Source organism: Syngnathoides biaculeatus, chromosome 12 (genome assembly GCF_019802595.1).
Source record: "Syngnathoides biaculeatus isolate LvHL_M chromosome 12, ASM1980259v1, whole genome shotgun sequence".
Lineage (NCBI taxonomy): Eukaryota > Metazoa > Chordata > Actinopteri > Syngnathiformes > Syngnathidae > Syngnathoides > Syngnathoides biaculeatus.
Window position 1 is genome coordinate 24,151,644 of NC_084651.1, and position 16,640 is coordinate 24,168,283.

Sequence of the window (16,640 nt, forward strand, 5' to 3'; positions counted from 1 at the left end):
AGCCTCTGCTGGCTTTGTCACTATTTGCCATAGAAACAAAGTCCATACTTAACATTGGCCCTACAGTGTACAGGGTGACCACTGGATCGCTTGCATGAGTCGGTGACACCGCCCCAAAACACTCAAATTTCAACAAGACAATACATAGGTTTTGTCAGCTGAGCCAAAATCCTTTGAGTATTTTTACAAAAGTATGTTATCTAATTATAACACCTGGGAAATATTTGGAATTGTGTCTGACTCCTTTAACTTATTTTTTATGACACCACATACCAGTGAGACAAAAAAATATTTTTACATGATAAAAAAAAAATATCCAGGAAAGAGCAGCATGCTGAAATGTATGTTCTGCTGGACAGCCTCATTAATAACAGTGACTAGTGAATGTTGTAGAGAACAATTGCATTGTGTGGAGAAGAAAAATGACAAATATGCCTCTTTTTTTTCTCTGAGACAGCTCTATCTATTAATTACTCTTATAACTCCATATATAATTTCTCAGCACTTCAACGCCCAGACTGATTTGTCATGGTGGTTTTTGTTGGAGCTCAGTATGTGAGGCTTGACTTACAGTAACTGTTTCAGTGGAATCCTACTTGGACAATCAACTGTTTGTGGTCAGTGACAGTGCAATATATAGTTAGTTATAGTTTATCAATGGCAGATTCAGTGCATCGCTCCTTTAAAAAAAAAAAAAAAAAATCTGATTTCTTTTGCTGATAATTTGCCATATCACTGGATTTGTTTATTTTTTATATTAACATGGTAACATATCACTTTGTAAATTTCATACTGCCAAACACTGTATGTTTTTGAGGGTGAATAGCACAATTCAGATAGTCAGATTTTCAAGACCCATTTGAAAGAGGGAGCAAAATAAAGTTTATCTGGTGTCTGTTCGGCAGTAAAAAGGTATTCGACGTGGAATTTTGAAATAAATAGATAAATATGCAATCTCCCCAAAGCAATACATTTTGCATTGTGACCGAAAAACTGTTCAGTACAGTTGCAGCATCACCTTGTGTACAAAATCCTCCTCCGTTCTTATCAGTCTGTTCTTAAGGGGAACATCCTATCAATCTGTTACCGGACTGCGACACAAAGAGAAACAATAATTTATACTCACATTCAGTGAGCATAAACCGCATGGAGATAACGCAAGAGAAACTCACACTTGGTTTTGTTCTCCCATGCTTACCATGATTACCTTCTCTCCCCAGTCTCTCAATGACACTTCACTAAACTCAACCGGAATTAGGCACAGCTACTTCTTTTGCACCCATGATCGCAGCATGATAAAACACATTACAGAGCAGTAACAGGGTATTTAAATCAACAACATGCAATTAAACAATTTGACTAGTACTTACAAAATAACATCCATCCATCCTTTTTCTTAGCCGCTTACCCTCACGAGGGTCGCGGTAGTGCTGGAGCCTTAACCAGCTGTCAAGGGGTAGGAGGCAGGGTACACCCTGAACTGGTTTACCAGTCAATCGCAGGGCACATCGAAACAAACAGCCGCACTCACACCCAGGGGCAATTTAGAGAGCCCAATTAATGCATGTTTTTGTGTTGTGGGAGGAAAATCGGAGCGCCCGGAGAAAACCCACAGAGGGACGGGGAGAACATGGAAACTCCACACAGGCAGGGCCAGGATCTGAATCCCGGCCCTCAGAACTGTGAGGCCAACGCTCTACAGTTGCTTCACCGTGCCGCCCATCACATTATTATTAGTAGTGGTAGTATTATTAGTCATAGTACGAGTAGTAGTAGTAGTCATGTTGAACTCTTCATTACCATCAACATTAAATGATTTGTAGAATTGTATTAGGAGTTCAAATGGATGTTCTTTTTTTTGTTGTTATTTTTACATAGATATGACACCAGAGGCCCCATATTTCAGTGTTTAGAGCATCGGTTTGGTAAACCAAGGGTCATGAGTTCGTTCTCACTGGGGCCTCTACTCCCCAAGTAGGGCTGTGGCAGGAAGGACATCGGGCGTAAAAACTGTGCCCAACAAATATGAGCGTTAATCTGAGATGTCATGCTGTGGGGAGCACTAACGGGACAAGCTGAAAGAAACTTACATAAATATGACACCACAATAAAAACATTGTTTAAATGGTTTATTTAATAATCAAGACTGTTGAAAATAAACTAAACTGAGGATAATCTTTGATTCCATATTTATCATGCACAGGCTCAGAGAGGGAGTATTCATTTTAAGGACAACAATATGCGTGCGTCTCAAGTTGATCCTGGACTGCCATCTGAAGAACAGATATCTCAGCAGAATGTACAAACTCGAGACAAAGTCCTGGCCCAGCACCCCCATTTCTGTTGTGGACTATCCTCCTCTATTCCTCCTCACCTCTTTGCAACTCTTTTCTACATCCTGAACCCTCCACCCACTCCTTCCATTCCCTCTTTCTACCCTTCCCCCACACACAATTGGCTGTGGAAGATCACTTCAGTGAGTCATCTTGGGACTGAGATCAAAGGCAAATTAAAGCCGACGTCTATGCAAAATGTAATATGGAAAACCCCCAGCTATATCCTCACTATTGATTTGCACTCTTTTCTTTCAGCCCCACTCCCTTACGCTGCTCTTTCTTCCCCATTTCTCAGTTTCTTTTTTAGCCAAGCACGATGCTACATAGTGTGAAATATGAAGGACCTAGAATCCTGTACAATGAAAAAGAAAAAAAGAAAAAAGTGAAAGAAAGAATGAAAGAAGGGAAGAAAGGGAAAGCTACTCAGTTATTTCTGTTTGCATTTAGTCTATTTTGTGAAATAAGTAGTCCAGTAATTTTCTCAGAGGACCCACTTCAGGCAAAGGTTTTGATATGAAAGGAATGGTTGTAATCTGTTATGGCCAGGCGGTTCTTAAATCAAATAAATTTGACAGGCAGCATTACTCACATGCACTATAGTCATATTTTGCAAAATATCAAGTTTTGGGGGTAAGATGTAAGCACAAGGCTAAATAGAGATTTAGATAGATTTCTTGCTCTCTGAAGTCACTCCTGCCCTGCAGGAAATTGAAATGAATTGGTGGGCCATTCTCTATATGAAAAGAGCCGGTGACAGTTTTTCTTTTTTAATGTGAATATCTAGAATTGTGCTGTAGTCATGATTCTCAGGCATGCTGGCTTGTTCACTGACAAAGCAAGTACCTTACACACATGCACACGAGCACACACACCTGTGGTGAAATGTTCAAACTCATTTACAATACAGATATTTATTGTAAAAGAAAAAAGTAAACACTGAAAAAATACATACATACATGCATTCATGAATAAACCTTTATTTACATTTAAATTTTGCAAGCCCTCAAAATTAGTAATTTGTTTTGTCTTGCTCACATGAAAATGATAATCTATTTTTTAATGTGAGGTTCTGTAATGTGCATATTAACACAAATAATTAGCCAGACTGTGAATTAATCCGTTTGTCCATTTTTTAACACTTATCCGGTTCAGTGTTGCAGGCAGTTGAAGCCAAAACCAGGTGACAACAGGTGAGAGCTGACAGTAAGTCAATCGCAGGGCACATACGGATGCAGACCTCCAGTCACGCCAGCTGAATGCTGAAGTGAATCCGAGCTGCCTGCACAGAGGTCAGTTGAGTAAACCTCTACACCTATAGTCACCACTTCAAATTCAATAAATTATCATTCATCACCTCTATGGACTTCTGCCCCATTGTGGAGACCTTATTCTGTTACATTTCAACATTCTGTTACATTTCAGCATAATATAGAATTGATCTGTGTGTTTCAGCATCGTATATCTCCGTCATGTCTGCCATATTTGCAGCAGGAATGTGTGAGTACATAGACGCGTGCAGTGCCACTGTTCTAGACCATTCCGTGCAGTATGGTGCTTAAACGCTCGTGATATTTCTTTACAAATTCTCATGAGATTATGTTAGTCCGTGAACCCACGATGTCAGTTATTGAGAGGGATGACAAATCATTTGGCTTCCTTGTCATAATTTATAGAAGGGCAACTGATTTTCGTTAGCCTTCATTAATCTGCATTTTTTTGACTGGTCAGTTGCTTTCAATGGATGCAGAGGACAAAACCAGTTTCAACTCAAGTGTGAAGCAGTAATTTCTTTGGCTGCACTTCCATCATCTGTGCGCGCTTGTTGAGACATTTTCTATCCTTTGTGGGAACAATGTTCTGAAATAATAACTGCTTCATTAAAAGTAGATTTTAAAAAAAAAGTGTGTTTTTAATGATTTGTTGAACAACATATTATTGGCTCCAAGCTGTTCGTGTTTCATAGACATATGAAAAGAAGGGGGTGGGGGCAAGGATACAGTATTTTGTATTGTTCAGCAATGTGTCCAATGTGGATCCAATGTCATAAGGATGAAACCCAAGCGACACACCTGGAGCCCAGAGGGGAACAAAATGAGAACGTGAATAGAAAGGTAGATGTAGAGATTGAGATGTGTACTGTTTGAGCAGTAAACACATAGGCTTGAGAGTGTGTGCATTTGTCAGCGTGTGCACGCTCCCTCTCGCTTTAGTTTTGTCAGTTTTGCTTAAGTGGATGCATGGTTTCAAAGAGCTATTTGTGAACCAAAGACAATAAAAATAGAAAGACAATCTTTTTTTTTGTGCCAGCTTCAGTGCCCTCAGCCATTGGCACAAGGCAACAGTGACAACCCATTCATTTTCCTGACGAGCTGTCGCTTCCAGGAAGACAGGTGACTTCCCCCAAGGTTATTTATGGCATTGTTGATCCCTCATTCTCCATGTCGTCCCTCTGTGGTCCAATCTCCTCCCCCATCCCCTACCATCCCGTATCCCAGCAGCAATTTTCTTTTTGTATCATTGTTTATTTGCCTCTGGTTTATAACCTTCTATTGGTATTGATACAGTGAAGAAAATAAGTATTTTAACACCCTGCTATATTGCAAGTTCTCCCACTTAGAAATCATGGAGGGATCTGAAATGTTCATCATAGGTGTATGTCCACTGTGAGAAAGATAATGTAAAAAGAAAAATCCAGAAATCACAATGTATGATTTTTTTAACAATTTATTTGTGTAATACAGCTACAAATAAGTATTTGAACACCCGTTGATCAGCTAAAATTCTGACCCTCAAAGACATATTAGTCCGCCTTTAAAAGTCCACCTCCACTCTATGTAATATCCTGAATCATATGCATCTGTGTGAGGTCATTAGCTGAATAAAGACACCCGTCAACCCCATACAATCTGTAAGACTCAAACTTTTTACATGGCCAAGACCAAAGAGCAATCCAAAGACACCAGAGACAAAATTGTACAACTCCACACGGCAGGAAAGGGCTACGGAGAAATTGCCAAGCAGCTGGGTGAAAAAAAGGTCCACTGTTAGAGCAATCATTAGAAAATGCAAGAAGCTAAATATGACAGTCATTCTCAGTCGAAGTGGAGCCCCATGCAAGATATACCCTTGTGAGGTCTCAATGATTCTTATGAAGGTGAGGAATCAGCCCAGGACTACATGACAGGACTTGGTCAATGACCTGAAAAGAGCTGGGACCACCGTTTCCAAGGTGACAGTTGGTAATACACAAAGACGTCATAGTTTGAAATTGTGCGTGGAACAGAAGTTTTCCCTGCTCAAACCAGCACATGTTAAGGCCCATCTTAAATTTGCCAATGACCATTTGGATGATACAGAGGAGTCACGGGAGAAAGTTTTGTGGTGAGATAATATCAAAATGGAACTTTTGGTCATAATTGCACTAACCGTGTTTGGAGGAAGATGAATGATGAGTTCCATCCCAAGAACACCATCCCTTACTGTGAAGCATTGGGGTGGTAGCATCATGCTTTGGGAGTGTTTTTTTATGCACATGGGACATGAGGACTGCACTGAATTAAGGAGAGCATGACCACCTCCATGTATTGTGAGATTTTGGGGAACAACCTCTTTCCCTCAGTCAGAGCATTGAAGATGGGTCGTAGCTGGGTCTTTCATGACAATGACCCGAAGCACACAGCCAGGAAAACCAAGGAGCAGCTCTGTAAGAAGCATGTCAAGGTTCTGGCGTGACTTAGCCAGTCTCCAGACCTAAACCCAATAGAAAATCTTTGGAGGGAGCTGAAACTCCGTGTTTCCCAGCCCAGAAATCTGTCTTATCTAGAGGAGATCTGTGTGGAGAAGTGACCCAAAATCCCTCCTGCAGTGTGTGCAAACCTTGTGAACAACTACAGGAAACATTTGACCTCTGTAATTGCAAACAAAGGCTACTGATCCAAAAATAATAACATTGGTTTTCTCTGGTGTTCAAATACTTATTTTCAGCTGTATCACACAAATAAATCATTAAAAAAATCATACATTGTTGTTTCTGGATTTTTATTTTTAGATTATCTCTCTTACAGTGGACATGCACCTATGATGACAAATTTCAGACCCCTCCATGATTTCTAAGTGGGAGAACTTGCTATATAGCAGTGTTCAAACACTTATTTTCTTCAGTGGAAGTGAAAGTTATGGGAGTGAACTAATTACATGCATTACGATGCACACATCACTTGTGTTCCTGTCATTAATATTGTGCCCATTATAAATTATGGTATGTTCTTAGTTTACGATGTCATTGATCCATGCCCTTTTTTTTTAAGCAATATGTACCCATACATACGACAGTACTCAAAAATAAATACTCCTGATTATACAATACTGTTAATTGTGTTAATAAAGAGAGACAATGCCAGTTAACTAGGTTGCACAACAGTGTTATGATGTTTTCGCACACCACTTGACACCCTTCCAGTGCAAACCAACCTCCTGACTAAAGCTAAGGAATGTGTCTTTTAAATTTAAATTTGTTAATTATATTCATGATCTCAAACATTCCACAAAATTATTCTAAAATGATTATTATAATTATGGTTTCTACTCGTCTCATGGAGCTATGACATTACCATGGTGTAGGGGTTTGTACCCTTTGTGCCAGTGATCCTATGAGGTCAAACGTTGTGGGCTTGAAGTCCCTGGTAGGGTCACCCCGTGAAAACGAGAATAGAGGTGTGGGAGCAGAAAAAAAACATAGTTTACGACCACCAATAATGATTTCAAAACATGGAACTTGTTTTCTCTTTCCTGGATGGGTCATCGGGCCTGGAGGCCAGCCTTGTTCCCATGAGACCTAGCTGGGCACAGCTCAAAGAGGCAACACGGGTCTCTCTTCCCGTCTCCTTTTCCAACACCTTTAGGAGGAACCAAAGTTGTCGAGTGCATTTTGAGCAAGGTGACTGTTCAAGCCAAGCACTGTTGCACCTAATGAGTTCAAGTTGATATTTTGTGCAAAAGTGAACTGAACTTAACTGATTTCTGCTTGATGAGCAGAATTTGTTTTGGGGTATATGAATAGATCAGATTAAATATTGTTTTCAGTATGGTCACCCAAAGTTGTGAGGAATGCAAAGTTATTGTCCTGTATGGTTACGATCTTGGTTGCAGTATTTTAAGGTTACAACTTTATCAGAAAAGACTTATCATAAGGCAAAAGATGAGAACACTGAGATAAATTTTGTTCGCGTGTATTTGCAAAAGTATTCAAAGAAAACTGATGTCATGTTGTCATTATGGGTGTTATATGTATAGTTTTTTGGGAGATACACAACGTCATTCCATTTTGATCAGGCTGCAAGATTATAAAAACATGTATAATGTGACACCATGTTAATACTTTAATTCGTACAGGACTGTATATCAGCGCATACGTCTCCTTGTGTGCATGTGTGTCCGTGTGTCTGTGTGTGTGTGTGTGTGGGGGCGGGGGGTTGTTGGTACAAACCTACAACAATAATTTTGAAATGAAAAGCAATAAGCACGAATTTCAATTATTTTATTCACTTTTTGAGTGAGAACATAAAGAAATCTCATTAAATATTAGCAGCCACAGGGGATGTGATGAAAGGTTTTTGCCTAAGCACCAAAAATAGAAACATCTAATGTACAACCTTGTAATATTTCTGTAGTTGTAGATTTCATACTATGGGATGCTTGATTTGCAAGGGCCCGGAAATCCGCACTCGCAGTGACAGAATTGAGCCAACGCAGTTTAAGCAAAGGCCTCCATGCACTTACTTTGACACTTTACCTTATGCAGACACACTCATTCATGCTCACATACACATGTACGATTAATGTGATTTAACCTGCTTGGGTGTACTTTGACGGGTACTCAACATGATTACCAGCCAATATGCTACTGCATACAGTCAAGCTAAAGATGTCTTTTTCTCCGAGCCGCTTCCATTTGCCTGCTCCTTAAGCCGCTCTTTGCATCTCCCTCTTTTAAGCACTTCTAAGGCATCTCCGAGGGAGAACTTTATACACACATCATCCAGGATGCTTAACTCAGACGTAGAGGCATATCAAATGTCAGTGAAATGGAAGGCTCTGTCGTAATAAGGTGTTTTTAAGGTCCTTTCACAGAGACGAAACGCTCGAAAGTTTAGCCATTGGTTCATGGCTCCCCTCGACAAAAGAAACCACCTCCATCCTTTTAAGGCTGATCATTATGGGTTTGGAATCAGCACTCTGGAGATATTGAAGACATTTGTAGGTATCCATACTAGAGACAACAGATGGATTGCATTGAAATGTAGCAGGGTTAAGAAGAAGAGGTCGGCAGGACTTGTTAGAAGAGCTGCTTATTTTTATTCATATAAAACCCTCCGTCTATGTGGACTCCGATGCCCAGTCCTCTTTACTTCCTTCCAAGTCTTGTTCTCCTTTCCATGCCTGACCGTTTGCTCTTGGTGAAACAGGCGTCATCTCATATACATGCCATGCTGTGCAATGTGGAACTGCAGCAATGCAAGCATCTGCTCAGGGCTTTTCCGTTCAAAAGATTCAATTAAAAAATAATTACCAAAAGATTAGTTGTAGTCTGGTATGACTGCACTGTTTGAATAGATGTTTCCTTTTCATCTACTGTAATAATAGAATGCTTTTTTTTAATTAAAGGGAGAAAAAGAGGAAGCAGTTCAAGAAAAAGAGGAGTAAGAAGAAGAAAAAGGCAGTCCTGCCTCAGTACACCCTGTCTTGAAGACGTTTGTTTGATGTGAAACAAAATTAAATATTTTTTTGATCTAACAAATTAATTTCCACCCCCCCATTCCCCAGCACTTCCCATCTTCTAGCTTCCTTCTTTCTAGAGGAGATAAAGACAGTTTAATTTAGATACCAACAGGAACGAAGTGCACACGTACACATGCACAAGCACACATACATATTCCCCTGGTCAAACTTGATGAGGGTCCATCCAGACAAACTAAATGTTCCACAATTTGTCAGACAGAGATATTCTGAAACGTACAATATATTTGCAGAAGCTCTAGGCTAATTTACTATGCCCTATGGTATGGCAAATACACATATGCAAGAAGTAAAAGTAGAATAAAAAAAAAAAACAAAAGGCTGGCAGCATGGTAGAGAAACTGGTTAAAGCGTTGGTTTCACAGTTCTGAGGACCGGGGTTCAAATCATTGCCTCGCCTGTGTGGAGTTTGTATGTTCTCCAGGTGCTTGTATGGGTTTTCTCCGGGCACTCTGGTTTCCTTCGCATCCCAAAACATGTCTTAATTGGAGACTATAAATGGCCCGGAGCTGTGAATCTGAGTGTGATTGTTGTCTGTCTCTGTGCCTTATGATTGGCTGGCAACCGGTTCATGGTGTACCCCTGCTCCTGTCCAATGGCAGCTGGGACAGGCTCCAGTGCTCCCTCCACCCTTGTGAGGATAAGCGGCTAAGAAAATGGATGGATGGATTTTTAAAGCAACATTGATCATGGAATACGTTTTTAAAAGACCTTGTAGAAGTGTCTTTAATTCCTTTGGCATCTTTCCACTGACTGAAAACATGAGCAAAGGTGGAAATCAGGTGGAAAGCAGCAGTGTTTTTCGGGGGGTGCGTAGGACATTGGGTGTGTAATACCTTCAGCAAGAAGAAAAGTGAGGAGTGGTACATGTTAGTCCGGTGACATTGGGTTGGGTGGATGGGTGGCTGGCCATCAAGATCTCTGCAAGTGGTTGTAAGTATTTTGAGTTGAATCATTTCAGACAAGGGGAGTGACAACAGCAGTGATGTGTTAGTATTTTGGGCTTTTTGTAAATAGCAGCGTGGCTGCCTTATGACTATTTGCAGGGCAGTTTTGGAGAAGGAGGAGAAAAGAATATTACTTTAAGTGAGTGGAGAAAAAGGCATGTGTAAGCATCTCCATTTCATGGGGGGAGATTATGGAGGTTGTGTACATGGAAAAAAAAACGGGATTTGGACAGACGTTTGGCGTGAGTGTCAAATGAAAGGGATGCTCAAAAATGGGTTAGGGTCAGTTTGACTGACCCTATTTGTGTTTGATTATGGGTTTGAAAGTGATCTGGTGTGACAATGAATTTCACAATGTCGTCAGATTTGAGCTTTAGGAAGTTGGAGGCTCTCCAATCTTCCTGATTACAGTGAGACGGTCAAGGAGCTAGGACATCTTATGAAAGTCGAATGGAATAAAATGGTGTCATCTGGATATAGCTGATAATGTATGTTTAAATTATTGACGATCTGACTCAATGCAAGCAGATATCTGATATGAAATTAAAGGAGGGGACCTAACAATGGACCTTGTGGCACATCATAAAGCAGAAAAGAAAATTAGGAAATAGCCATACTAAATGAGATGGTAACAATTCCACTGATAAGGTGTTAAACAAACCAGTCTAGAGTTCTGCCAGTCCTCCAGACTGTTAGTCAGGATTTTGGTGGTTAACTGCATGGAAGGCGGAGCCAAGATCAAAAAGCACCAATATCCAACATCCAACACTCACCTGCATCTATGGTCATATTTTTGTCTGAGCACCAGGTTGAGAGCTTCTGGATTTAGGAAGGCTTTGTGATCAGACTACCCACTGCTGTGTCATCAATGAACTTGACGATAATGTTATTGTAGACTGAGCTGCAGTCTATACTTTTCATCACACACACAGTTAACATACAGAACTTGAGATAGTCCAATACAGCCCCTGTGTATCTGTCCAGGTCTTGCTGTTCAAATAGGTCCCAGTCAAAGGTATAGAGACAGTACAGGGGGGGGCTCAGCATGCAGCCCTGCGGTGAGCTGGTCCTCATTGTGTAAGTGGAGGAATGGTGGGAACCAAATGTTCACAGTCTGGGGACTGTTGGTAAAAAAAATCCAAGATCCAGGTGCATGTGAGATGAGGGACTAATCAAAAATTTGTGAAAGGTGAATTCAACTTCACAAGCCACACTCAAACATTATTACTATCATAGTTGTTTAATCAAGAAATAAGGTAAATAGAATATGTCAGGGAACGTGAAGTAGGGTGCAAGATCTCAAGAAACAATGCATCATGCTACGATCCAAAGAAATTCAAGAAGAAATGTGGAAAAAAAAGGGATTTAAATCCATCAGTCTGGAAAAGGTGCCAAAGCCATTTCCAAGGTTTCAGGCTCCATTGAATCACTGTCAGGGCCATTATCCAGGAATGGCAAAAACTGGCAACCGTGCCAAATCTACCCAGGAGTGGATGATCAACTAAAATTACGACATGAGTGTGGTGATGATGCATCCAAGAGGTCACAAAAGAACCTCAAACAACATCCATAGATTTCCAGGGCTTGTTGGCCTCAGTTAAAGTCAGTGTTCATGACTCTACCATAAGAAAGACGCTGGCCAAAAATGGCATCCATCTGAGAGTTCCTGGGCAAAATACCCTGCTGTTAGCAAAGAATACAAAGGGTTGTCCCTCATTTGCAAAAAAAAAAAAAAAAAAAAAAAAAAACAAAAAAAAAAACTAATCTTGAGGATCCTCAAGACTTTTGGAGACACATTTTGTGGACTGACAAGTCAAAAATTGAACTTTTTTGGAAAGTGTGCGGCTGATTACATCTGGTGTAAAAATGGCACAGTATTTAATAAAGGGAACATTATTCCAATGGTGAAGCATGGTGGTGGCAGTCTGATTGTTTGGGCTGTTTTGCTCCCTCAGGACCAGGACAACTGGCTGTGACTGAAGGAAGAGCAAATTCTGATGTGCACCAGAAAATCCTGAAGGAGAACGTTTGGCCATGAGTTCGTGCTGTAAAAGTCAAGCGCTCTTGGATCGTCCAGCAGGACAACAATCTGAAACACACCATCAAGCCTCCCCTCCGAATGGCTAAAATAAATAAATAAATAAATAAATGGCCAAGTGAAAGTCGGGATTGAGATCAAATTGACCCCTCCGTAGAAATTGCGTCATCCGCATCGCTGACCAATCAGAGGCCAAATATCTGCATAAACCACACCCCTTTTTGGACCCGCAGTTTCCTCAGACAACGCTGCATGGTCCACTATAGCTTCTGTTGGCGTTTTATCGTGTATTTGGGTTCTTTAACAATAGATATGGTTAAGAGGTGTAGTCACGGACTTTATAATAGTGACGACAGGTATCCTGAAAGGCTAGTTGGTGGAGTTCAATTCGTACCCTTCCAAAACCGAAGACCCAGTACGAAAAATGTCTTCGATGGATCAAACTTTGTGGAAGACGGCATTATCAACTGAATCCATCTAAAATCAACCGGAACAGAAGACCGAGTACGAAAAATGTCTTCGATGGATCAAACTTTGTGGAAGACCGCATGATCAACTGAATCCATCAACCGGAACAGATATGTTTGCACAAAGGTAAGCCCTATATTTGATTTTCAATACACGTCTCATATAAATGAATTAGCAGTTCTTCGCTTGCATAACATAGCTAAGTGTGAATGATTGACACACTTGATCTTTGTTGAGCGATATTTTGCGATGATCTGACTGCACAAACGTGTCCCTTTGTTGGCGGCTACACGGCTACGGTAAACCGGACTGTGTTTGCACGAAGGTATGCCCTATATTTGATTTTCAATACATGTCTCAGATAAATGAATTAGTAGTTCTTCGCTTGCATAACATAGCAACGTGTGAATGATTGACACACTTGATCTGTGTTGAGCGATATTTTGCGATGATCTGACTGGACAAACGTGTCCCTTTGTTTGCAGCTAATTAGCTAAGATAAACCAGACTCACAGTCCTAAAAGCCTTCGACGTGCACCGAGACACCAAGACTGAAGGAAGGATGTTTGAGGACACTAAAGTAGTGATTTTCATACTCGGTCGGGACTTACGTAGGTTCGGCACTAATTCAAGAATAATTATTGAGGGGAGCGCGTGACGTTACACAAAGAAAACGAGAGAAACAACTCGTAAATCAAGCCTCGCCTTCTTTTCCTTCATACGCCGGTTCACAAATGGCTATACAGATACACATACAGATTCTGCACACAAGTGTGATATGTAACACGAAAATAGGAAACTGTCAATGACGAATTCGTCTTTGGGTTATAATATATTATATTATGTGGCTTCTCGGTCTTCCTCTGACTCTTGAAAGATCTCGAGCTAATATCAATGGCTTCTCCGTCGATATGAATGTAAATACCATTGAAATACCCCTCGCTGAAATACTTGAAGCCCTGCTGTCTGCTTTTCAACGATATTTCACTGTTAGCTAAGAATGCAAGTGAGAAATCAGCCGGTAAATCGGACAGTTTCACTTTATTCTTTTCTTGCTGCGCCGCCCTTTTTGCTAATTGTCTGACGTAGGCGCACGTGGCGTGACGTCACTTCAGGAGGCTTGGTTAAGTGCCCTGTACGGAGGGGTCAATTGACATGCTGTGGTGTGACCTGAAACGGGCAGTTCATGCTAGAAAACTCTCCAGTACAGTGGAGTTGAAACAATTCTGCAAAGAAGAGTGGGACAAATTTCCGCCAAAGCAATGTGAAAGACTCATCACCAATTATCGCAAACGCTTGATTTTAATTATTGCTACCAAGGGTGGTGCAAACACTTATTATGTTCTTAGAGCAGTTACTTTTTCATAGAGGGTGTGAAAAGTTTGTACTGTATTTTTTTGTGCCTTCATAAATGTGTCATTTGAAAATTGAATTTTGTATTTCCTTGGAATGTCTCTGAGTGATATTAAAATTGCTTTGTTGATTTGAAACCTCTGTGTGTGATAGATGGGCAAAAAAAAAAAAAAAAAACGTAAATCGGGAAGGAACTTAGTACAAATAATTAATACGGCTGGAAATAACTATACTAATGGGGGATAAACGGTATGGAAACTGGATGGGTAATACTGGTAATGATATTAAAAACAGATGTGAAAACTGATTTGAAGTCCACAGTTGTAAACTTGTTGTTTGCTGCAATCAAAAGAGTGGATAGAAATAACTATGGTGTTGAAGCAGCTATTTGACAAAGGTGGATCTGGTTATCGAGGATTTGGTACATGAGAAGGTTGTGTGAAAGGCTAGGAAGTTGATGGAGGTTTATACTGGACTAGGATGATATCATCCGTACATGTGAGATTTAGTAAACAAGCACATGGTGAAATTTTAAAAGTACTGGCGTTTACTTGAGGACTTTTGAAGAGGCAGTTGCAGCCGTCCCGTCTGGATGTGATGAATGTTGTAGCAGCAGTAAAAGGTGTGATTTTGAGGGGGTTGAATTTTATTTTTGTGATGGAGCTGGTGTGATAAACTCTCATTTCACTCTTAAAAATGCGTCAGAGGGAAGGAGGTATGATCAAAGGCTCAATGATAAGTGAGAAACTGTAGGTGGACATGGTGAGTGATACATTTCTTATTAACACATCAAATGAATTAATGTTGAGTTGGAACAAGGGGCCACTGGTGGTATAGTGCCACAGCTAGAAGATTCAGAATAACAGAGCGATTAGCTAGCAACCAGTCTAGAATGTAGTCCACCTTTTCCTTGTAATCAAACCTCCATCAGTGACTAAGATAAGGATCAGCAGTATGAGAAACTAAATGGATGGTTTTGGAGGAAGTTAAGCAATGGTATGATTAGCTCAGCCCCCCTCTTTTATAAACTACACGCTTACTCTGCTTTTTTACTACAGGAATACGTCCTTGTCTTGTGTGAAGCCAAGCAAAAGAGTCTAGATACAGGTAGAGTCATATAGAGAGGTGTCATTGGCTCTATATCCCTAAGGTTTAGTTCCTGCCATGCTCTACAGCACATGGCCATTGTGACTGGAGCCCCCCTTTCCCCTTCCTCCCTCTCTCTCTTTGCCACACATACACACACATGGTGTCTACAACCTCTCAGCCATGGCAGCACCTGACAACTGCTGACCACTTCATCAGACAACCTCAGAAAGAGTGAGAGAGCTCCACAAAAACACCAGGGGGAGCCAACATCTGACCTTATGTACGCAGGAGGTCCTTTTACAAAACTCCATGTCAAATTGCATATATTCAATTTGACCAAACTCTGGTATCTGTATTACATACACAACATCCATATATATATATATATATAGTTTAATAAGTTAGCAACTGTAAGTCACATTTGAAATTAGATGCATGTCTGCACAAGGATGACCACACGTTGTGAGTGATCTGTCCAATAATGATGAGTTATTAAAAATATACTGTATGAGTGTAAAGCTATTTTTCACAAACCAATCAGAAAAACTATATAATTTTAATATTGATGGGATCCATGCCATTAGAGCCCATTTTTGCATTGTTTAAAGCATCACTTAACTCAGTCCTGAGTCTGTGACAATAACGGTGAATGAAATGGCCAGTGATAAACATGCAGGTTCTATTCAAGTGAACCTTACCTCAAAGTATTCCCCCCTCTTTTATTTTCACCCACATCTACTTTCAGGTTACAGAACTTTTTACTCGGCCAAAAATTCAAGCTTAGCGAACTTTGCTTCACAATGATAGTAAGCCTTTGAAGTATCTAAATGCAACGTCGCTATATCGCTTGGCCACCACAAGCCACAAGACACCATTGTATCGCGATGGACCAACCGTCGCCGTACAAGATGTAAAACCTTCATTTAAACAGGTAAGAGATAATTGTGTCAACGTCCCACATTGTGTTAAGCTTGCACAGAGTGGCTTAACCTGTCCATGGATCCCGTTATAGACCAGTGCAATGACAATTGTGCAAAGGGACAAATCTGTCTGTCTCAATTGCCAAGTGTGATAAACCAACTAGAATTGGGCATCCTGGGCATTTCCATCCTAAATTATCTTGCCTACCCATTAAAATGGCATCAACGGTAAGTAGAAATTGTTTTGATGGTAAGGAAGCTTTAACAGATTATATAATACACACAAAAGAAAGCTATCCAAACCATAACACTAGGCAAATATCAATCCATGAGTGTAAAGATCTATTAAGTGCTGCAACCCAACAAATGGCTAACAAAACAATATAATCACAGTTGTAAAAGGACAATATGATACCAAAATTGGTTTTATCCTTTGTGGGTAATTTCAAAACACAGTTTTCGTTGCTCACTGACTTTATTTGACAGGGTTATATGTGGTTTGGAGAGAAAAGCGAGAGAGGGAAAATATTAATTAACCAGGGATTGCACGTTGACTCTGCCTTGCACATAAGACAGAAGGTTAAGCAAATGCCAGGGCAGCAGTGTCACTTCAAACAATGACTATTAGCTTTAGAATCAGCCGAGTGTCTGCTGAGGAAACACAGTTCTTCAGACTCCTGATTGCCATCCAGTT